Source organism: Scyliorhinus torazame, chromosome 17 (genome assembly GCF_047496885.1).
Source record: "Scyliorhinus torazame isolate Kashiwa2021f chromosome 17, sScyTor2.1, whole genome shotgun sequence".
Taxonomy (NCBI): domain Eukaryota; kingdom Metazoa; phylum Chordata; class Chondrichthyes; order Carcharhiniformes; family Scyliorhinidae; genus Scyliorhinus; species Scyliorhinus torazame.
The window spans coordinates 79240522-79265002 of NC_092723.1; the positions used below are offsets into that span (position 1 = coordinate 79240522).

A 24481-nucleotide genomic window follows, 5' to 3' on the forward strand; every position below is an offset into this window, starting at 1 on the left:
TGCTTTCCGTATACAACCCCAGCACATTCCTGTCACCAAAGTACTCGGGTCCGTACTCCATTGAGGACAAAGTAAGCCCTTCCGTCTACAAAATAAAGTACCCCAATGGAAAGACTGCGTGGTTCCATATCAACCAGCTGAAGGCATATGGAACACAGTCTAACCACGCACACCACATCATGCTCGACGCAGCACACCACACCCCGCCCACAGCCAACATAACTCTACCATCCCCCACCACGACCAGCCCAGCCACGGACTCAACCCCGACTCCACCCCCGAACTATAGACTCCACCCCGGAACACAGGCTGCAGCAGCAGAGACAGCGACTGTGACTCGGACGATAGCCACAGCACGCCTCCCTACTATCCCCATGCAACAGGACCCACACCCAGCGAATCTGACCACGATTCGAATGATCCCTTCACGATCACTTTCCTGAACAAACCCCACCACCGACCACCGACCTACAATGACGACCCCGATTCCGTCCCCACATAACTAGACACCACCTTTGTCACAGAGATAACTCGTTCAGACTCGTCCGGAATGACGAGAGCGATCCGAAATCATACCAAGCAGCCCTATCAGCCCTGATACACTCGAGAGTGTGGCACCCGGGAGAAGATGACGACCTTGACTCTGACTCCCAAAACGAGAACCCCTTTGCGTCCCTGTTCACAACCGATAACTGAGGTGTCCAGATGATGTTTTAAAAGGAACCGCTTGGGAGAAAAAGGTGTCCTTTCTGATGGAACCTGCTTTTATGTTGTTCGTAGTGTTTTGTTAAATGTTGTATGTTAGACCGGAATTTTTTTTTTCCACAGCCCCACGCCTTATTTTTCGGCCGAAACCTCTGAGAACTTGCCAGCACACTCATCGGCAGAAACCTCTGAGAGCTTGCCAGACGCCCATTCATAACTGCTCTTCTGGTTCAAGGGAAGAACCACTATGGCAGCCCCCCACGATGACTAAATTTCTTGCCCGTTCTTGTGGGTTGCTCAGGCAGTGGAGAAATGGCATTAGGACCCGCCCTGCCTGGGAACCCCCCCTCTGGTCAGCCATGCTCGGGTAGGGCACAAACGGCATTGGTCACCGTCCTACCCGGGGACTCCATCCAACTCTTACCCGTCGTGGCCCATACACACCTCATTTCGGAAAGTTTGTTTCAAAAAGTTTTGTTTTGTTTCAGGTAACCCTTAGGTTGCCAACCCTCTGCTATTTACATCCTGAAACATTTGGATGGTAAACCGCACAGTCTGTGAGACGGCTCGCACTGGTTCAGTATTTGTAAGTGTGTCTTGTCTAGAAATTCGGTTTTTGAAAAAGAAATTAGGGAGTCACACATAGTGACCAATTATAAAGAGAGTAATTGGCACTCAAGGACAGACAGGCTATCATACGAGATGTTAAACCAAGATAGTAACAGACACTATGCTTGATTCCACAGAACTCCAGAAGCTCCAGAGAAGAGAAGAAAAGAGAAGAGAAGTGAAAGAAGAACCATGAGGACATCCTCTGCGTGGCTCATCGTTATAATTGACATTTGGTTGCGCGCGAACGCGAACAAGATCCCCTATTTTCGGATACGACCAGACCCCCGACCCCCGCGATCTATAATAAAGAGCATTCATTTGTGTTTTGTTGTAAATAAAGAAATGTTCATGAGCAATTGTACGATCCTGAGCTTGACTGCCAAGCCAGGAAAATGTGTATAAAACTGCTATGATTTTGTTTGTATGGTTGAGGAAGTTAGTGTGATGAAATGTTTAAGTGAGTGTAGTTTATTAAGGATAGTTAGAGGTTCCCATTTTCTTGTTTTGTAATGCATGTCCCTGTTTGACATAGCGCCCCTCAGAATTGTTCGTTAAACATTTTTTGCATAGTTATGGTCAGTGTAGAGGCCATAGAAGAAGTGCTCACTGGGTCAGGGAATGGAAAACAACGCAGTTATGTGATCCTTCACGCTTCGCGTTAGGATCACAAGGAGGGTGTGTAGCCACCTGAGTTGGCCAAGGCCCGATTTAAAATGGCGAACGGCAAAGGCGGAAGGGAAATTCAGCCAACACAGGCAGAAACCAGCAGGTGCAGGTTTGCTGTGTATTTAACTCTGCAAAATCCCAGACAGCATCGATACCAGCGACCATCAGCATAATAATGTCGCAGCCATCTACATACTAATGAGCAATCCCCGGGAACAATAGCAACATTTGTGACACACAAAACTAAGCCAGACTCCCTGGCGCCAGCAGGAGCCAACACAAAAGAGGTTAACAAACACCTCAAGACCGCCCATCGATCAGGAAACTGTTCCAGTATTGGAGAAATTGAACCAAGCGATTGGAACGAAGTCCAATCACCGAGAACCAGGTACAGGGTCTGCCCCGAAAGGCGGGAAACCCCTGGGGACTATAAAAGTTAAGCCCCAAGTTCAAATCGTTCTTCTTGACCGGATCACTCAGCAACGCGAAGCAACCCCTGAGAGATAACGGTCCAAGCTGCCACACCCCTGAAGTAAGTCTCAAGTCAGCGCTCGCTACGAGGTGGGCGCTCCTAGCTACCAGTCCAAACCGGCTTTGAATCCCGCAGTTTCAGATTCCGAACGAAAGGCCATTTGTTCCCCTGACCTGGTGGGCCTGTCCGAAGTTAAGTATAGGCCTGTTAGTTGTAGAAGTAGCTTAGACGTAGAATTTGTGCATGAGTAGCGATTACTGTGTATAATAAATGTACTCTGATTTGAATCTTACTAATCGGTGTATTGAGTTATTGGTCATTACTCGAACTTGAACCTCGTGGGGGTATCATAAAGATACCTGGCGACTCGAGAGCAAAGGTTATAAAACAGAGCCAATTGAACCAACCAAAAGTTAGCAACAGAACCTTCTGATACTCTGATTAAATCGGAGATTTCAGATGGTCCTGTCTATCTTAGCAGAAGTTACCCCGGAAATGTTAGGAGGTAGTGACCCCCTGGACTCCCCTCTCAGCCCCCCCCCCCATCGAACCTCTTGACTTTCCACCTGCCCCTCTGAGTACCAACCTAATTTTCTCTCCGCCCCACCCTCCCCAGTTCCTGTTTACGCTCCCAACACCCCAATGACCCCTTTGCTTCCTGAACACCCTCCCCATCCCCCGGCCACACTGACCAACCGACAGGCCAGAGAAAGAAGTCATGGACCCCAGTGTCGCTCCTGTTTCTGGTATCCTTATTTCTCCCTCCTCCCCCTTTTAACCCTCTCCCTCAATATACATGATGGGCGTGATTCTCCGGAGAGATTGTGAAGCCTGATAGCGAGCGGGAACTGCTCGCTGTCACACATGAGGTGGCGGCGGCTGAAAGCTCCGGGAGTGTGACCAGGAGGACCGGCTTGAGTGCCGGTAGAAGGTCAATGACCTACACTGGGTAGCACAAGTGACTGCCCCCCCCCCCCCCCCCACCCCGCCAGTGAGACCTTTCCGCTCCCACGCCAGCATCCACTCCCCCACCCTTCAACTCACTGTGCGACTGTGCGGCTCCCAACTCTCCCCAACCACGGTGAACCACGCGCGTGGCTAATGATGTCCTCTGTTTCTCCGCAGATAAAGCTCTTGCACAACTATAGGGAGAGGGTCCAAACTGGTGGTGGTGTGCCAGACTTAAGAATCCTCACCACCTTTGAGGAGCGGGCCCTGGATGTGACGGGGGTGGCCCAGGATAGGGCGGTCACCAACGTGGAGGTTGGCGGAAGACGCAGAGGTGAGGAACCATTGGGCCCCCGGAGGACCTGTCAGACGTGAGTTGTTATTGCCATACTGACTGATCCATCCCTCCCACTGATCACATGTCTAGTCTCCTGCAGGTCCTCCAGTTGATGGTGCCGGCCCTTCCTAGGTGGCATCCTCTCCTGCCTCCCAGGAGACCACATTGGAGGGGAGCTCCGAGGAAGACACGATCAAAATGTCACATGATCATCCCACCCTCCACCAGCGGAGATACACGCACCTCAATGGGCAGTGTTAGTGGACCGACTTCTGGGACACAATCTGGTTAGCACCACGCTGATGTACATCAGGTGGAGGCAGGAACCCCCAGGCAAGGCAGCAATTAGAGGTCTACTGGATCCCAGGACCCAGCTAGGTCCCAGCTAAATGCTGAGCTTATGGAAGAGGCCATCCCGGAGCTGATGGGGATGTTAGGGAGCGGTCAGGACATTCAGAGGGAGATGTCAGCGACACTCCAGCAGGTCCACAGCCTATTGGAGGAGTCCCAGAGGATATGGGCACAGGTGATGGCGCCAACAATGAGTGGCACCAAGACCAACACTGCTAGGGTGGGAACATCCACAGTGCTGCGGAGTTTGTCCCAGTCACAGGTGGGCATTGCCAAGGCGCTGAAGAGCATGGCCCAATCACTGAGGAGCATTGTCGAGGGCGTTGACACCATGGTGCAGACATTGTGGTGCCGCTAGGGCTGGCAGAGCTAGACATTGCGGTCGTGTTCGGAGGGCCAAGCACATCTAGGATCATTGAGGGCGCTGGGGGAGGAAGGAGGGGGTGAGGGTGGGGGGTAGCACCATCGGTAGAGAGTGGGGACTTGTATAACACATTAAACAACCTTGAGCATAACCAGTATGAGGCCTCTGTCATTTTCTTCCGCAATGCGGGCTGACATCCAAACACGTAGCTCATCTCGCCAAGCACCTTCACCCCCCCTCCCCACCGACAATTGCGCCCGATATTTTCTCCCCTATCAAGATCCACCAATCATTTCACCTAACAATCGTAAAGGTCCCTCTGAAATGATAAGCATATTGTTTATCCCACAATGCCTGTTCAATAAACTTCCATTAGCAACAAAATAAACAGAACTCGGAATATGATAACCACCCTCTGTTTAGATGATAATTATAGATGTCAAAGGTCAGCAACGCCGGTGCATCTAAGTGATTCAAATGATGCACAAAAATACATATTAAAAGCAGGAGTCAACTATTCGGTCTCCCGCACTTGCTCTGCCATCTGAAAACATTTCCGACATTATACCAGTGAGTGCAACTCAGTGATTCTGCGGAAAGATTTCTAAGTGTGGTAGCGAGCGGGAATTGCCAAGAGCTTCCCGGTGCTCGGCCCTGCGAGGTGGCAACACTATTCAATGTTGATTGGTCCCCTTAACAAGGCCTCACTGACGTCTCGCCGCAAATGAAAGCTTGCCAGCTGATTCGCCAGGACTGCGCTCGCCTGCCTCCCGCTAACAAGGTTGAGCAGCACTTAAGCTGCACTTGCTCAGCCAACTCCGGCCAGCTGGCAACAATGACGCCCAGGAGGCTGGCCTCAGATTCCGGGGACACTGTCCTGGGGAGGCTGCTTGATTCTGTGGAGGCCAGGAGGGTTGTCCTGTTTCCCCGAGGGTCCTGGAAGGTCAGCCATAGAGCAGCCAGTGCTGCCTGGGATGAGGTGGTGGCGGCAGTGAGCTTGGGGAGTGTGACCAGGATGACTTGCCCCCAGTGCAGGACGAAGGTCAATGACCTACATCGGGCATCACTAGTCAGTAGACACAAATGCCCCTCACCCCACAGGAGCATCTGCCCCTCCCCCTTCAACTCCTCCAACTCCCCTAACCACTCCTTCACCCCACCCCCACCACAGTGAACCACGCGTATGGCTAATGATTCTCTGTCTCCTCAGGGAAAGTTCTCCCCCAATCGTCGGGAGAGGGCCTAGACTGGTGGTGGCATGGACATCAGGATCCTCACTACCTTCGAGTAGCGAGCCCTGGAGGTGACCAGTGTGGCCAAGGGCAGGATGGTCACCAACACAGAGGCTGGCGGACGCCGCAGAGGTGAGGAACCACCAGGAGGACCTGTCACTCATGAGTTGTTATTGCCTTACTGTCTGACTCATTCCTCCCACTGACCACATGTCCATTCTTCCACAGGTCCTCCAGCAGATAGTGCCAGTCCATCCCGGGCGGCACCTTCTGCAGCCTCCCAGGAGACCACCTCGGAGGAGACCACCAAGGATGCCAAGATTAAGGTGTCAGAGCTGTCATCCCCACCCTCCACCAGCACAGATACACACATCTCGGTGGGACATGTTAGTGGTCAGGCTTCTGGGGCACAATCTGGTGAGCACCACACAGCTGCTGATGTACATCAGGTGGAGGCAGGAGCCCTCAGGCAAGACAGCTGTTGGAAGTCTGCTGGATTCCAGCTGGGTCCCAGCCTGATGCTGAGTCTGTGGAAGAGGCTATCCTGGAGCTGATGGAGACGATAGGGTGTGGTCGGGACATTCAGAGGGAGGTGCCAGCGACACCCCAGCAGATCCATTTCTGTTTCGAAGAGTCCCAGAGGCTACGGACGCAGGAGATGTTACCAGCAGTGCATGGCACAAAGGCCAGCACTGCAAGGGAGGCGACTGCAGTGGGAAGGCTGGCGCATGACATTGGCACCATGAGTGAAGGTGTCCATGGCGTGGCGAATTGTACTGGCCATGGCTGAGGGTTTTGGCAGAATGCCCGCCTCGCTGGGGTGTGACCCAGTACCAGGCTGACCTTGATGAGGTGCTCTGGGACATATCCCAATCTCAGATGGAATGGCCGAGGTGCAGCGGAGCTTGTCCCTGTCACTGAGGAGCATCGCTGAGGGCGTCAACACGATGGCACAGACCATGAGGAACCACCAGAGCTGGCGGAGCCAGATGATGCCGGGGCAGCCATGGCCCGAACCAGCTATCCCTACATTCCAAGATGAACCCAGGGTCCTATGGGCACTGAGTGGGAGGAGGGGGTGCTGAGGGTCAACCTGGACCCATCCCATGGGGTGGCAAAGGTGGCCACCAGCTCCCCCGAGTTCCACCCCTCTGAGGCCGCATCTCGCAGCCAGCACACAGGACAGGGCGGCACGGCTCTGCAGGTGCAGCTGACAAGCGAGCCGGGGCCCTCGGGCCTCAGATCCCCCAGAGGACGCCCGCCAGGGGCATCGAAGGTCACGGGACAAGGTAATCAGCTGGCTGCCTCCACCTGGGGACTCACCTAGACGTAGTGCTGGAGCTAGGAGGGCCAAACTGATCGATAATCACTGAGGACACCGAGGGGGAGGGCCCATCGGTAGGGTGGGGAATTCTCAAACACAACAGACACCTTTGCGCACACCCAGTATGAAGCCTCTGTCACCTTCTTCCGCAATTCGGGCTGACCCCCGAATCCTTGGCCCATCTCTCCAGGCATCACCCCCCTCCCTGTGGCACTCACCCACCCTCCAGCCGTGGGCATGTCCCCGGAGTGTGTCCCACCCCTGGGTGTTCCGAGGTTGGCTGCTGCGTGTGGTGCCTCCCGCAGTCTTCAAGCACAATGTCCAGGCATCAAGATGTGATTGGGATGCTAGGCAATGACTCCCACATGCCCACCCACAGGGAATCCACTTGGGTTGTGTGAAGTGCTCACTTAACCACGATTGCCAATTCCCTCTGAGCAATACCTTCAGCCGCACGGCCAGAGGCCTCAGAGGTGGGGGTTATGGGTGGGGCAGAGACAAGGGTTGCCCCAGGAACCTTCTTCCAGTCAGCTAATCCTCTAACCCTGCCAGTATCTTGCCATTAACACCATGAGCTCTTAACTTATTTAACAGTCTCCTATGCAGCACCTTATCAAAGGCCTTCTGGAAATCTAAATAGATCACGTCCACTGGTTCTCCTTTGTCTAACTTCCTTGTTACTTCCTCAAAGTATTCTAACAGATTTGTCAGACTTGACCTCCCCTTGATGAAGCCGTGCTGACTCAGTCCTATTTTATCATGCACGCCCAAGTACTCCACAATCTCATCTTTAATTATGAAATCTAAAATCTTACCAATGATCAAAGTCAGGCTAACCAGCCTATAATTTCCCGCCTCCTTCCTTCCTCTCATCTTAAACAGGGGTGTTACATTGGCCATTTCCCAGTCTTCTGGGACCCTCCCTGCCTCCAGTGATTCCTGAAAAATTACCACCAATCCCTCCACAATCTCCTCAGCTATGTCCTTTAGAATCCTGGGGTGTATTCCATCTGGTCCAGGTGATTTATCCACCTTCAGACCTTTCAGTTTCCCAGAACTTTCTCCTTTATGATGTCCACTACACTCCCCTCTATCCCCTGATTCTCCTGGAGTTACCATGAAGACTGATGCAAAGTAACTATTCAGTTCCTCTGCTATTTCTTTGTTTCATATCACTACTCCTCCAACCTAATTTTCCAGTGGTCCAATGTCTATTCTTGCTTCTATATTGCCTTTTACATATTGAAAAAACTCTTCCTATCTTCTTTTACATCACTAGCTAGCTTGCACTCATATTTCATCTTCTCCCCCCTTTTTGCTTTTTTAGTTGTCCTCTGCTCGCTTTTAAAGGCTTCCCCATCCTCCGGCTTCCCACGAATCCTCGCTCCTTGTATGCTTTCTCTTTTGCTTTTGCTGTCCTTGACTTCCCCCATCAACCATGGATGCCTTGTCTTCCCCTGATCATGTTTCTTCCTCTTTGGGATGAATTTCTGTTGTGCCTCCCGAATAACCCCCAAAATTCCTGCTGTTGCTGTTCCACTTAAAACATAGAACATAGAAAATACAGCACAGAACAGGCCCTTCGGCCCACGATGTTGTGCTGAACCTTTGTCCTAGATTAATCATAGATTATCATTGAATTTACAGTGCAGAAGGAGGCCATTCGGCCCTTTGAGTCTGCACCGGCTCTTGGAAAGAGCACCCTACCCAAACTCAACACCTTCACCCAACACCAAGGGCAATTTGGACATTAAGGGCAATTTATCATTGGCCAATTCACCTAACCCGCACATCTTTGGATTGTGGGAGGAAACCGGAGCACCCGGAGGAAACCCACGCAGACACGGGGAGGACGTGCAGACTCCGCACAGTCAGTGACCCAAGCCGGAATCGAACCTGGGACCCTGGAGCTGTGAAGCAATTGTGCTATCCACAATGCTACCGTGCTGCCCTTGAGAACAAATAAATCTACACTATATCATTTAACCGTAATCCATGTACCTATCCAATAGCTGCTTGAAGGTCCCTAATGTTTCCGACTCAACTACTTCCACAGGCAGTGCATTCCATGCCCCCACTACTCTCTGGGTAAAGAACCTACCTCTGATATCCCTCCTATATCTTCCACCTTTCACCTTAAATTTATGTCCCCTTGTAATGGTTTGTTCCACCCGGGGAAAAAGTCTCTGACTGTCTACTCTATCTATTCCCCTGATCATCTTATAAACCTCTATCAAGTCGCCCCTCATCCTTCTCCGTTCTAATGAGAAAAGGCCTAGCACCCTCAACCTTTCCTCGTAAGACCTACTCTCCATTCCAGGCAACATCCTGGTAAATCTTCTTTGCACCTTTTCCAAAGCTTCCACATCCTTCCTAAAATGAGGCGACCAGAACTGTACACAGTACTCCAAATGTGGCCTTACCAAAGTTTTGTACAGCTGCATCATCACCTCACGGCTCTTAAATTCAATCCCTCTGTTAATGAACGCGAGCACACCATAGGCCTCCTTCACAGCTCTATCCACTTGAGTGGCAACTTTCAAAGATGTATGAACATAGACCCCAAGATCTCTCTGCTCCTCCACATTGCCAAGAACTCTACCGTTAACCCTGTATTCCGCATTCATATTTGTCCTTCCAAAATGGACAACCTCACACTTTTCAGGGTTAAACTCCATCTGCCACTTCTCAGCCCAGCTCTGCATCCTATCTATGTCTCTTTGCAGCCGACAACAGCCCTCCTTACTATCCACAACTCCACCAATCTTCGTATCGTCTGCAAATTTACTGACCCACCCTTCAACTCCCTCATCCAAGTCATTAATGAAAATCACAAACAGCAGAGGACCCAGAACTGATCCCTGCGGTACGCCACTGGTAACTGGGATCCAGGCTGAATATTTGCCATCCACCACCACTCTCTGACTTCTATCGGTTAGCCAGTTCGTTATCCAACTGGCCACATTTCCCACTATCCCATGCCTCCTTACTTTCTGCATAAGCCTACCATGGGGAACTTTATCAAATGCCTTACTAAAATCCATGTACACTACATCCACTGCTTTACCTTCATCCACATGCTTGGTCACCTCCTCAAAGAATTCAATAAGATTTGTAAGGCAAGACCTACCCCTCACAAATCCGTGCTGACTATCCCTAATCAAGCAGTGTCTTTCCAGATGCTCAGAAATCCTATCCTTCAGTACCCTTTCCATTACTTTGCCTACCATCGAAGTAAGACTAACTGGCCTGTAATTCCCAGGGTTATCCCTAGTCCCTTTTTTGAACAGGGGCACGACATTCGCCACTCTCCAATCCCCTGGTACCACCCCTGTTGACAGTGAGGACGAAAAGATCATTGCCAACGGCTCTGCAATTTCATCTCTTGCTTCCCATAGAATCCTTGGATATATCCCGTCAGGCCCGGGGGACTTGTCTATCCTCAAGTTTTTCAAAATGCCCAACACATCTTCCTTCCTAACAAGTATTTCCTCGACCTTACCAATCTGTTTCACACTGTCTTCTCCAACAATATCGCCCCTCTCATTTGTAAATACAGAAGAAAAGTACTCGTTCAAGACCTCTCCTATCTCTTCAGACTCAATACACAATCTCCCGCTACTGTCCTTGATCGGACCTACCCTCGCTCTAGTCATTCTCATATTTCTCACATATGTGTAAAAGGCCTTGGGGTTTTCCTTGATCCTACCCGCCAAAGATTGTTCATGCCCTCTCTTAGCTCTCCTAATCCCTTTCTTCAGTTCCCTCCTGGCTATCTTGTATCCCTCCAATGCCCTGTCTGAACCTTGTTTCCTCAGCCTTACATAAGTCACCTTTTTCCTCTTAACAAGACATTCAACCTCTCTTGTCAACCATGGTTCCCTCACTCGACCATCTCTTCCCTGCCTGACAGGGACATACATATCAAGGACACGTAGCACCTGTTCCTTGAACAAGTTCCACATTTCACTTGTGTCCTTCCCTGCCAGCCTATGTTCCCAACTTATGCACTTCAATTCTTGTCTGACAACATCGTATTTACCCTTCCCCCAATTGTAAACCTTGCCCTGTTGCACGTACCTATCCCTCTCCATTACTAAAGTGAAAGTCACAGAATTGTGGTCACTAGCTCCAAAATGCTCCCCCACTAACAAATCTATCACTTGCCCTGGCTCATTACCCAGTACTAAATCCAATATTGCCCCTCCTCTGGTCGGACAATCTACATACTGCGTTAGAAAAGCTTCCTGGACACACTGCACAAACACCACCCCATCCAAACTATTTGATCTAAAGAGTTTCCACTCAATATTTGGGAAGTTAAAGTCGCCCATGACTACAACCCTATGACTTCTGCACCTTTCCAAAATCTGTTTCCCAATCTGTTCCTCCACATCTCTGCTACTATTGGGGGGCCTATAGAAAACTCCTAACAAGGTGACTGCTCCTTTCCTATTTCTGACTTCAACCCATACTACCTCAGTAGGCTGATACTCCTCGAACTGCCTTTCTGCAGCTGTTATACTATCTCTAATTAATAATGCCACCCCCCACCTCTTTTACCACCCTCCCTAATCTTATTGAAACATCTATAACCAGGGACCTCCAACAACTATTTCTGCCCCTCTTCTATACAAGTTTCCGTGATGGCCACCACATCGTAGTCCCAAGTACCGATCCATGCCTTAAGTTCACCCACCTTATTCCTGATGCTTCTTGCGTTGAAGTATACACACTTCAACCCCTCTCCGTGCCTGCAAGTACTCTCCTTTGTCAGTGTTCCCTTCCCCACTGCCTCATTACACGCTTTGGCGTCCTGAATATCAGCTACCTTAGTTGCTGGACTACTTGTCTTCCCTCCTCGGCTCCCCTTCCAATCAACTCTGGTCAGCTCCTCCCTCATGTCCTTGTAGTTACCTTCACTTAATTGCAACACTGTTACATCTGATTCCAGCTTCTCCCTCTCTAACATATGGTGGTCACTGCTCCCTAAGTGTTCCTTCATCTTAAATTCCCTAATCAAGTCTGCCTCATTACACATCACCAAACCCAGAGTTGCCCGTTCCCGAGTGGGCTCTGTCACAAGCTGATCCAAAAGATCTCTCAGATTTTCCACAAATTCCTTTTATTGCGATCCACTTGTTTTTCCCAATCTACCTGAATAGTGAAGATCCCATGATTATTGTAATATTGCCTTTCTTATATGCCTTTTCTATTTCCTGATTAATTTTCTGCCCCACATCCTGACTACTGCTAGGGGGCCTGTACATAATTCCCATCAAGGTTTTTTTTCCCTTTGCGATTGCTCAACTCTACCCACTCAGACTCTATGCCTTCTGATCCTATATCGCTCCTTGCTATCGATTTAACTTCATTCCTTACTAACAATGCAACTCCGCCCGCTCTGCCCATCTGCCTGTCCTTTCGATAGGACATATATCCTTGGATATTTAGATCCCAGCCCCGATCCCCTTGCAGCCACGTCTCTGTGATGCCCACAACATCGTACCGGCCAATTTCAATGTGCACAACAAGCTCATTTACCTTGTTCTGTATACTGCGCGCATTTAGGTGCAACACCCTCAATCCTGCATTGACCATCCCCATCTCATATTTGTTGCCTTTTTTTCTCTGCCTGAGGTTAGATTCCTGCCACTTTCTATACTCTGTTCTATTACGTGGTCTGGAAACTTTACTAACCTTTCCTGAGCCCTCGGCCCCTTTAACTAGTTTAAAGTCCTCCTCATTAACCTGTTCTTCTACCATCTACCCTCTCCTTTAACTTTGATTTTCTAATTCTCCACACAACTAAGCCCTCCACCGCCACCCCTCCTCCCCCAATTATTTAGTTTAAAGCCCTATCTACAGCCCTAGTTATGTGATTTGGCAGGACTCTGGTCCCAGCATGATTCACATCCCATCCCATCGGAACAGGTTCCTTTTCCCCAGCACTGGTGCCAATGTTTCATGTGTTCAAACCCATTTCTACCACACTAATCTTTAAGCCACCTGTTTACCTCCTTAATCTTATTGACCCCGTGCCAATTAGCTCATGACTCAGTTAGAAATGCAGAGATTATTATCTTTTTGGTTCTGCTTTTTAATTTAGCTCCTAGCTGTTCAAAATCCCTTAGCAGAACCTTTGTTCCTGTTCTACCTAATATCATTTGTCCCTACGTGACCTCGACAACTGGATTTTTACCCTCCCACTCTAAGTTCCTCTGCCGCTCAGGTGAGATATCCCAACCCGAGCACCAGACAGGCAACGCAACCTTCGGGATTCTTGACCCTGGTCACAGAGAACAGTGTCAATGCCTCGAACTGTACTATCCTCAGTTCCGATTACATTTCTTTTCTCTTCCCCCAACTTGAACGACTCCCTGTACCATGGTGCTGTGGTCAGTTTGCTCATCCTCCTTGCAGTCCCCATTCCCGTCCACCACAGGGAGCAAGAATCTGAAACCTGTTGGTCAGGGACTGGGGCGGAGGCTCCTGCACCCCTCCCTCTTGGATTCCTCTACCTGCCTTACTCACAGCCACACCCTCCTGCCCCTGACCAATGGCCAAATTCAAGATAGTTAATCTTCGGGATGTGACTGCCTCCTGGAACACAGTGTCCAGGCTCCCCTCCCCCTCCCTGATGTGTCACAACATCTGAAGCTCAGAATCCAGCTCATCAACTCGAAGCCAGAGTTCTTCAAGCAACCAACACTTATTGTGGATTTGCCATGCTAAAATTCCCCTTTAATGCCCAGGGATGTGCAGGATAGGTTATGGGGTTTGGCAGGGGAGTGGACCTAGGCAGACTGCCCTTTCGGAGAGCTGGTGGAGGCTTGATGGACTGAATGGCCTCCTTTTGCACTAGGATTCTTTGGATATCTACCAGCAACTGAGGGACAATGTAGATTGAATTGGTGATCTGGGTTTTTTCGAGAAGAATGATACATGGTGCAAACATTCAGTCTGGCCTAGAAGTGGATTGCTTTCACCAAAAACTGTCATACAAATTATGTTGCTCACTGTGAATTCAGACTGATTGGGGTGAACTGAGGATGGTACCGAGATTTGCACAACCTTTCTTAGCCAATCTCTTAGTGATAAAAAGGGATTTTAGAACATAGAACATACAACATACAGTGCAGAAGGAGGCCAGTCGGCCCATCGGATCTGCACCGACCCACGTAAGCCCTCATTTGCACCCTATCCCCGTAATCCAATAATCCCTTTGGGACCTCCTAATCTTTTATTTTGAGACTTTGCAAGAGTAATGCACCGGTGATTGTGAGTAAGCACCCAGCTTTGCATCAATCTCGGCTTTTACGTTAATTTTCAAAGAATCAAGATTCTCATGCCTCTGGCCCACAACTCAACAGGTCTACTTTGGAGCATAATGAAATCTTTTAGACTGTTATTTAACTGCCGGTTTAAATTCTAAACAGAATTTTGAGAAATGTACACTTATTAATTTTGCTGTATTAATCCTTAAAAGTGACCCTCCAAAACCCCATCCAAACCCTACCACCCCATACCCCTGCCCACCAACCCCCATACCTTCACCCTCTCACGTCGGACTGAACCTCGCCTTCCTTCCACCCACCCAGAATCCCGCACCATGAACCCCCCACTGACAGCCCCATCCCCTCACACCCCACCCTTCCGCACATACACAGGATCCAATCAGTTCTCAAATTATCACAGGATTTAAGATATAACTTTTTTTTAAAGCCTGTCCTTCGGGTTTATTCAGTCTTCACGTCATTTATGACACCAAGCTTGGAACCATCTCAGCAAACCACCCTGGGCCCCGATGTTTGACGTCATCTGTACCCCCTTCTCCTTAGCCCAGTTTCCTACCCCACCATTACCTTCCCAGCACAAACTAACCATCTGACCCCTCAGTCTGACCATGGGACCACTCACCCTGACCTCAAAATCCTCACCCCAACCATCTGGCTGCCCACCCACTCAGACCCCTTACCCTGAGCACCAGAACCCTCGCCCTGACTACTACATTCCTCACCCCAACCACCTGACTCCCCCTTCCACTCTGACCCCTCAGCCTGACCACCTGACTCCCCCGTCCACTCTGACCCCTCATCCTGACCACCTGATCCCCCGTCCACTCTGACCCCTCATCCTGACCACCTGACTCCCCCGTCGACTCTGACCCCTCACCCTGACCACCTGACTCCCCCGTCCGCTCTGATCCCTCATCCTGACCACCTGACTCCCCCGTCCACTCTGACCCCTCACCCTGACCACCTGACTCCCCCGTCCACTCTGACCCCTCACCCTACGAAGTCTTACAACACCAGGTTAAAGTCCAACAGGTTTGTTTCGATGTCACTAGCTTTCGGAGCGCTGCTCCTTCCTCAGGTGAATGAAGACCTCTTCATTCACCTGAGGAAGGAGCAGCGCTCCGAAAGCTAGTGACATCGAAACAAACCTGTTGGACTTTAACTTGGTGTTGTAAGACTTCGTACTGTGCTCACCCCAGTCCAACGCCGGCATCTCCACATCACCCCTCACCCTGACCACTACAGTCTCTCACCTCAACCACCTGACTCCCCTGCCCACTCGGGCCCCTCACCTTGACCACCCGACCCCTCACCACTACACTCCCTCACCATCTGACTCACCTGCCCACACAATTTCTCACCCTGATGCCCTACCCCTGCCCCAATCCTTCACCCACTTAACTCACACACTTAGCTTCTCCCCGGTTTCCCAAAGTGTTTGGGATCTTTAATCTTACCGCTTTACGGCAGTTCGTACCTTAAAAAGGGGGCAGCACATCTATTCCCCTGACGCTGCTGCCCCGCACCGGGATTATTGGTGTAATTGTATTGTTTATTCACCTTCCTTTTTTTGACAAAGTATTCGCAATATTCCTGTCCACTAGCAGTCGCTCAGTACTGAAGGGGTTTGGTATATTGTAATCTTTACCTTCACAATTTCTATTCTCACTTTTCTCCACAATTGAGGATGGATTCCATTTGAACTGGGTGATTTGAATCAGCATTTCCAGTGCCTCCTCTTTCTTTTCATCTTCACCAGTATCCGGACAATTTCCTCATTTATTGTAGCTTTGGCAAAGTCCTCGTCCAATACCTCTGCCATGCTGTCAACCTACATCAAAAGATTTCCACTCTGTTCCCACATCAGCTGCACTGCTCTGTTTTTCTTATCAGTAACATTCCTGTCGATGGAGGATACCATTGTTAGCTATTCTCACACTGTCTCTTTGACTCACCTATTTCCTTTCTCTCTTCTCTGATTCTTACCAGTATTATTAAGCTGACACCTGTCTTACACCTGATTTCCTGTTTCACCCTACTCTCTAACTCCTTGGCTGTTCAGATAACTGAGTCTTTCGAGACAGAAGTGAGAATAGGGATGGAGAGAAGGATACATTAGAGTGGGGGAATGGAGACAGAGATAGAGAGAGCGGTGGAGACAGTTAAGAATATGGTGAGGTTCAAATGAGTCAGCTGAGGGTTCACTCTGTATCCTTACCTGAAATGAGTGTTGCTGTGCATTGAGACACCGTGAAGCAGGACACGACACACAGTATGGAGAAAGCTTCCATTCTGTGTGTTCAGGCTGCTTTAACTCGGGAGCTATCTGTATTATATATACCCTGCATCCGCACAGATGCCCAGCCCATTCCTTTGTAGGAACTTTCCACATATTTGAGTAAAATGTTAACTAAACAAATCTCAAAAGTTTATTTGACCCAAATGTCAAGCTCTCCACAAGCCTCACTTCCATTGTACACAGTAGCTGGACTGATAACACAGCACATTAACTAACTGAGCTCAGTCACTGCTTGTTAACGAGAACTCCTTCCTACCTGTTCGCTTTGTCGTGCAATGTTCTGCTAAAGTCGGCCTTTTTTCCTCCAATGTGGCGCTGGGCTGTGAATCAGTGTTTTGTGAGGTAAAAGGAGAAAGTATTGGAAATGCTCCGTGGGTCAGGCAGCATCTGTGGAGCGAGAAACAGAGTTAACTTTTCAAGCCTGTGACCGGTCATCAGAACTGGAAAAAGTTCAAAATGTAACTCGTCAAGCAGCGAGGAGGGCGGGAGGAAGAATGAATGAGAAGGAAGGTAAGTGATGGGCTGGAGAGGAAAATTGATCAAATGACGAAAGGTTTTGTTGTAAAAGCTGAAGGTTCCTTGCTGGTCTAGTGGTTAGCAATCTGCGCCCTTCTCGCCGCCACGGTCCGGGTTCGATTCCGAGCCAGGGAAGCTAATTTTCTGGTGCAGGTACAATGGGCCAAATGGCTTCCTTCCCTGCTGTAACAATCCTGCTCTAGGACAAAGGAAAGGACCAAAGGACCTGTTCAGGTGTGAAGAGTAGGAAAGCAAATAAGAGAAAAAATGAGAGAAAAACACAAATCAGCAAAGAAACCATGAAACATAATGGGGGTAGAGGATATACCCTAACATCTGCTGAACTCAGTACCGAGCCCAGAAGGCTGCAAAGTGTCCAGTCGAGAGATGAGGGGCCATTCCTCAAGCTCATGCTGACCTTCATTTGAGGCCGAGAGCAGAGTGCAATCAAACTGCAGAATTAGTACTTGCAGACTGAGTTGATGTGTCCTGCAAAGCGGTCACCAAGTCTGCGTTAGATCTTCACACGAAAGAGGAGACCTCATGGTGGACAGCGAATATAGCAAAACAAAACTGAAAGAGGTACAATTAAATCATTGTTTCACTGGAACGAGAATGTTTGGGGTCTTGGCAGGTGAGAAGAGAGAAGATAAAAGGTGAGGTGTTGTGTTTCTTGCGCTTGCATGGGAAGGCGCCGTGGGAAAGGGAGAGCACAATGGGAAAGGGAGGGCATGATCATTGGGACTAAGGAATGGACCACATTGTCTTGGATGGAACACTCCATTCGGAACACTGACAGGGAAGGTGCGAGGAAGATGTGTTTGGTAGCAGCTTCACACTGGGGATGGCAGGAATAGTTGAGGATGACCTGTTGAATCGGGAGGCTGGTTGAGTGAGAGGGTGAGATGAGGTGAATCCTGGGAGGGAGGGAATGGGGCAGGAACAGAAGTAGAATGGACATCATTTAGCGTCCTGTCAATATGGTGGGAGGAATCCTCAGTTGAGGAAAAAGGAAGACATATCAGAATCACTGGTGTGGAAGGTTCTGCCATCAGAACAGGTTCAACAGAGCCATAGAAACTGGGAGACTGGGATAGATTCCTTACAGAAAGAGGGGAGTGAGGAAGGGTAATTGTGGCAGCTGTGAAGACTCAAATTGGTTTATAGTCTAAATCCGAAGATGGGATAAGAGCCAGGGAGGTAGAGTTGCAAGTGTGAAAGGGAGAGAAGCTAATTGATGTAATTTTCCAGTTCTAGCAAGAGACGTAAATAGCACCGAAACAGTGATTAAAACAAGAGGGAAGGGTCACTGGTAGGATTCAAACAAAGAATGTGTCAAAAACACACTATAAGGCGGATAAAACTAGAACCATTCCAGGTATCCAGAGGAAAACCTTTATTTTGTAGGAAGTGAATGAAAATTAATAAGTCGTTTCATGTGAGTGTAAGATAGTCAGCAATTTGCATTCATTCTATGACATACATTTAACAAAAACATCAACCCTTGCCAAATGGTGTGACACTGGGCTGTTTGTTGGTGTTTTGTGAGTGTGAGTCTGGTATGACACTTTGCTGGGTGTTAGTGTTCAGTGAGTGTGAGTCTGGTGTGACACTGGGCAGTGTGTCAGAGTTTAGTGAGTGTGAGTCTGGTGTGACACTGGGCTGTGGGTCATTGTTGAGTGGGTGTGAGACTGGTGTGACACTGGGCAGTGTGTCAGAGTTTAGTGAGTGTGAGTCTGGTGTGACACTGGGCTGTGGGTCATTGTTGAGTGGGTGTGAGACTGGTGTGACACTGGACAGTGGATCAGAGTTCAGTTAATATATATCTGGTGTGACACCATCCTGAGGGTCAGTGTTTTGTGGGTGTGTGTCTGGTGTGACACGACTGTGGGTCAGTGTTTAGTGAGTGTGAGTCTGGTGTGACTCTGGGATGTGGGTCAGTGTTCAGTGAGTGTAAATTGGGCGTGGCACTGGGCTGTGGTTATATGTTCAGTGAGTGTAATCCTGTTGTGATACTGGGCTGTGGATGAGAGTTTAGTGAGTGTGAGCCTGGTGTAACACTGGGCTGTGGGTCAGTGTTTAGTGAGTGTGAGTCTGGCGTGACACTGGGCTGTTGGTCAGTGTTAGTGAGATTGAGTTGGGTGTGACACTGGGCTGTGGGTTTGTGTTTAGTGAGTTGAGTTGGGTGTGACACTGGGCTGTGGGTTTGTGTTTAGTGAGTGTGAGTCTGGTGTGACACTGGACTGTGTCATGATATCCATATTAACATATCATGGTGCAATCACACACACACACTGATGGACAGGTCGACGGACCAATCAACACACACGCAACACCACAGCCAATCACCAGTGAGAGCACACGCACTATAAAACAGGGAACACCACAGTTCCCGCTCATTCCACCCGGAGATAGTTCAGAGCACAGAGCTCACAGCGTGCCACTCAGACATACACCATGTGCTGAGTGCCTCTCTAAGATAGTGCTAGGGCTGGGTGTTGCTCGTTTTAGCCTTAGTTTATTTGCTCTAATTCTGTCGCCTTTGCTCTTAAGTCGCCAGGTATCTTTCTGATACCGCCACGTGGTTCAAGTCCGAGTAATGATTAATAATCCAACACACCGCTCAGTAAGAGTTAAATCGACGCTCATTTATTATATACAGCAATTAATACTTATACATTAATTCTCCTTCTAAACTACGACCTACCACTAACAGGCCAATACTTAACTTTGGAAATGGCCCACCAGGTCAGGGAAACGAATGGCCTTTTGAATGGGTTCTGAGCCTGCGGGATTCAAAAGCTGGTACAGGTCGATAGTCAGGAGTGTCTATCTGGTAGCGATCGTTGGAGTAAAATTTCCTGGGATTGCTCCTTAATATGCAGATGGCTGGGGTGTTGTCATGTTGATGGCTGCAGGTATCGATTCGGTCTGGCTTCTCCAGAGGCGAATACACTGTTTTACCTGCAGCTGTCTGTTTGAGTCCTGTTGGCTGATTTTCCCATCAGCCTCTTCCGTTCGCCATTTTAAATCGGGGTTTGGCCATTCTAATCGGGAGTCAGCCATTTTACATGGCTACATGGGTCCACAGGCTAACTGGTGAAGTACGAACCACAGCCAGAAGTTAACAGTTGTTATTATACAGAATAATAAAACAGAGTTGTACCATCTACAACCGTGTTGGTTCGTTTGTATATCGGAACACCCAACACGACAGGCTGTGGGTTAGTGTTCAGTGAGTGTGAGTCTGGTGTGATACTGGGCTGTGGGACAGTGTTTAGAGTGTGAATTGGATGTGACACTGGGCTGTGGGTCAGTGTTTAGTGAGTGTGAGTCTGGCGTGACACTGGGCTGTGGGTCGGTGTTTAGTGAGTGTGAGTCTGGTGTGACACTGGGCTGTGGGTCGGTGTTTAGTGAGTGTGAGTCTGGTGTGACACTTGGCTGTGGGTCGGTGTTTAGTGAGTGTGAGTCTGGTGTGACACTGGGCTGTGGGTCGGTGTTTAGTGAGTGTGAGTCTGGTGTGACACTGGGCTGTGGGTCGGTGTTTAGTGAGTGTGAGTCTGGTGTGACACTGGGCTGTGGGTCGGTGTTTAGTGAGTGTGAGTCTGGTGTGACACTGGGCTGTGGGTCGGTGTTTAGTGAGTGTGAGTCTGGTGTGACACTGGGCTGTGGGTCGGTGTTTAGTGAGTCTGGTGTGACACTGGGCTGTGGGTCGATGTTTAGTGAGTGTGAGTCTGCTGTGACACTGAGCTGTGGGTCGGTGTTTAGTGAGTGTGAGTCTGGTGTGGTACTGGGCTGTGGGTCGGTGTTTAGTGAGTGTGAGTCTGGTGTGACACTGGGCTGTGGGTCGGTGTTTAGTGAGTGTGAGTCTGGTGTGGTACTGGGCTGTGGGTCAGTGCTCAGTGAGTCTGGTGTGACACTGGGCTGTGGGTCAGTGCTCAGTGAGTCTGGTGTGACACTGGGCTGTGGGCCGGTGTTTAGTGAGTGTGAGTCTGGTGTGATACTGGGCTGTGGGACAGTGTTTAGAGTGTGAATTGGGTGTGACACTGGGCTGTGGTTAAGTGTTCAGTGAGTGTGAGCCTGTTGTGATACTGGGCTGTGGATGAGAGTTTAGTGAGTGTGAGCCTGGTGTGACACTGGGCTGTGGGTCGGTGTTTAGTGAGTGTGAGCCTGGTGTGACACTGGGCTGTGGGTTGGTGTTTAGTGAGTGTGAGTCTGGTGTGGTACTGGGCTGTGGGTCGGTGTTTAGTGAGTGTGAGCCTGGCGTGACACTGGGCTGTGGGTCGGTGTTTAGTGAGTGTGAGTCTGGTGTGACACTCTGCTGTGGGTCAGTGTTTAGTGAGTGTGAGTCTGGTGTGACACTGGGCTGTGGGTCAGTGCTCAGTGAGTCTGGTGTGACACTGGGCTGTGGGTCAGTGTTTAGTGAGTGTGAGCCTGGTGTGACACTGGGCTGTGGGTCGGTGTTTAGTGAGTGTGAGTCTGGTGTGGTACTGGGCTGTGAGTCGGTGTTTAGTGAGTGTGAGCCTGGTGTGACACTGGGCTGTGGGTCAGTGTTTAGTGAGTGTGAGCCTGGTGTGACACTGGGCTGTGGGTCGGTGTTTAGTGAGTGTGAGTCTGGTGTGACACTGGGCTGTGAGTCGGTGTTTAGTGAGTGTGAGCCTGGTGTGACTCTGGGCTGTGGGTCGGTGTTTAGTGAGTGTGAGTCTGGTGTGACACTGGGCTGTGGGTCGGTGTTTAGTGAGTGTGAGTCTGGTGTGACACTGGGCTGTGGGTCGGTGTTTAGTGAGTGCGAGCCTGGGGTGACACTGGGCTGTGGGTTGGTGTTTAGTGAGTGTGAGTCTGGTGTGGTACTGGGCTGTGGGTCGGTGTTTAGTGAGTGTGAGCCTGGTGTGACACTGGGCTGTGGGTCGGTGTTTAGTGAGTGTGAGTCTGGTGTGACACTGGGCTGTGGGTCGGTGTTTAGTGAGTGTGAGTCTGGTGTGGTACTGGGCTGTGGGTCGGTGTTTAGTGAGTGTGAGCCTGGTGTGACACTGGGCTGTGGGTCAGTGCTCAGTGAGTCTGGTGTGACACTGGGCTGTGGGTCAGTGCTCAGTGAGTCTGGTGTGACACTGGGCTGTGGGTTGGTATTTAGTGAGTGTGAGTCTGGTGTGACACTGGGCTGTGGGTCGGTGTTTAGTGAGTGTGAGTCTGGTGTGGTACTGGGCTGTGGGTCGGTGTTTAGTGAGTGTGAGTCTGGTGTGACACTTGGCTGTGGGTCGGTGTTTAGTGAGTGTGAGTCTGGTGTGACACTTGGCTGTGGGTCAGTGTTTAGTGAGTGTGAGCCTGGTGTGACACTGGGCTGTGGGTCGGTGTTTAGTGAGTGTGAGTCTGGTGTGACACTTGGCTGTGGGTCGGTGTTTAGTGAGTGTGAGTCTGGTGTGACACTTGGCTGTGGGTCAGTGTTTAGTGAGTGTGAGTCTGGCGTGACACTGGGCTGTGGGTCGGTGTTTAGTGAGTGTGAGTCTGGTGTGACACTGGGCTGTGGGTCGGTGTTTAGTGAGTGTGAGTCTGGTGTGACACTTGGCTGTGGGTCGGTGTTTAGTGAGTGTGAGTCTGGTGTGACACTTGGCTGTGGGTCGGTGTTTAGTGAGTGTGAGTCTGGTGTGACACTTGGCTGTGGGTCAGTGTTTAGTGAGTGTGAGTCTGGTGTGGTACTGGGCTGTGGGTCGGTGTTTAGTGAGTCTGGTGTGACACTGGGCTGTGAGTCGGTGTTTAGTGAGTGTGAGTCTGGCGTGACACTGGGCTGTGGGTCGGTGTTTAGTGAGTGTGAGTCTGGTGTGACACTGGGCTGTGGGTCGGTGTTTAGTGAGTGTGAGTCTGGTGTGACACTGGGCTGTGGGTCGGTGTTTAGTGAGTGTGAGTCTGGTGTGACACTTGGCTGTGGGTCGGTGTTTAGTGAGTGTGAGTCTGGTGTGACACTTGGCTGTGGGTCAGTGTTTAGTGAGTGTGAGTCTGGCGTGACACTGGGCTGTGGGTCGGTGTTTAGTGAGTGTGAGCCTGGTGTGACACTGGGCTGTGGGTCGTTGTTTAGTGAGTGTGAGTCTGGTGTGGTACTGGGCTGTGTGTCGGTGTTTAGTGAGTGTGAGTATGGTGTGACACTTGGCTGTGGGTCAGTGCTCAGTGAGTCTGGTGTGACACTGGGCTGTGGGTCGGTGTTTAGTGAGTGTGAGTCTGGTGTGGTACTGGGCTGTGGGTCAGTGCTCAGTGAGTCTGGTGTGACACTGGGCTGTGGGTCAGTGTTTTGTGACTCCTTTCTCTCTGTATTTTTCTGTGAAGTTTGTCAGCCCTGATAAGTTTGAAGCTGCGGACTTGCTGTAATAAATCTTCACCTGAAAGGGAAAGTAACTGCTCTGTATTAACCTCCCCTGTCTGTCAATGCTATAATCTCCAGTTTGTCTTGCCAATGACACTTTCGTTAGTTCAGAACAGCAAAGCTCTCTGCTGACATTTAACAGCTCGTTTCGATTATGTGATGGAGTGTGTAATTACTGGGTGATAACTGATAATCGGCTCACTCTGAATAAGTCCGCCATTGTAAACCAGACATTGGCTGTCGCTCAATCTCTCAATACTTTCATTACTAGTCCATAAGTAATGTGTTCAGTGCAAGACACAGTTCTCATTCACTAAACACTGTGCCCTGTTCAACTCCCCATCCTCACACACTGTACCCCATCCAACTCTCCATCCTCAGACACACACTCATACACTGTACCCCATCCAACTCTCCATCCTCACACACACACACTGTACCCCATCCAACTCCCCACCCTCACACACACACACTGTACCCCATCCAACTCCCCACCCTCACACACACACACTGTACCCCATCCAACTCCCCACCCTCACACACACACACACACACACTGGACCCCATCCAACTCCCCACCCTCACACACACACACACACTCACACACTGTACCCCATCCAACTCCCCACCCTCACACACACGCACTGTACCCCATCCAACTCCCCACCCTCACACACACACACTGTACCCCATCCAACTCCCCACCCTCACACACACACACTGTACCCCATCCAACTCCCCAGCCTCACACACACACACTGTACCCCATCCAACTCCCCACCCTCACACACACACACACACACACTGGACCCCATCCAACTCCCCACCCTCACACACACACACACACTCACACACTGTACCCCATCCAACTCACCACCCTCACACACACACACTGTACCCCATCCAATTCCCCACCCTCACACACACGCACTGTACCCCATCCAACTCCTCACCCTCACACACACACACCCAATCCAACTCCCCACCCTCACACACACGCACTGT

General features: G+C 50.0%; 1 long non-coding RNA gene across 1 annotated transcript in view; it reads right to left on the minus strand.

The window, feature by feature from the left end:
• LOC140393969 (uncharacterized) overlaps positions 1 to 24481 on the minus strand; it is a 116100-nt gene that overhangs the window by 28256 nt on the left and 63363 nt on the right. The gene's annotated exons all lie outside the window — the stretch shown is intronic.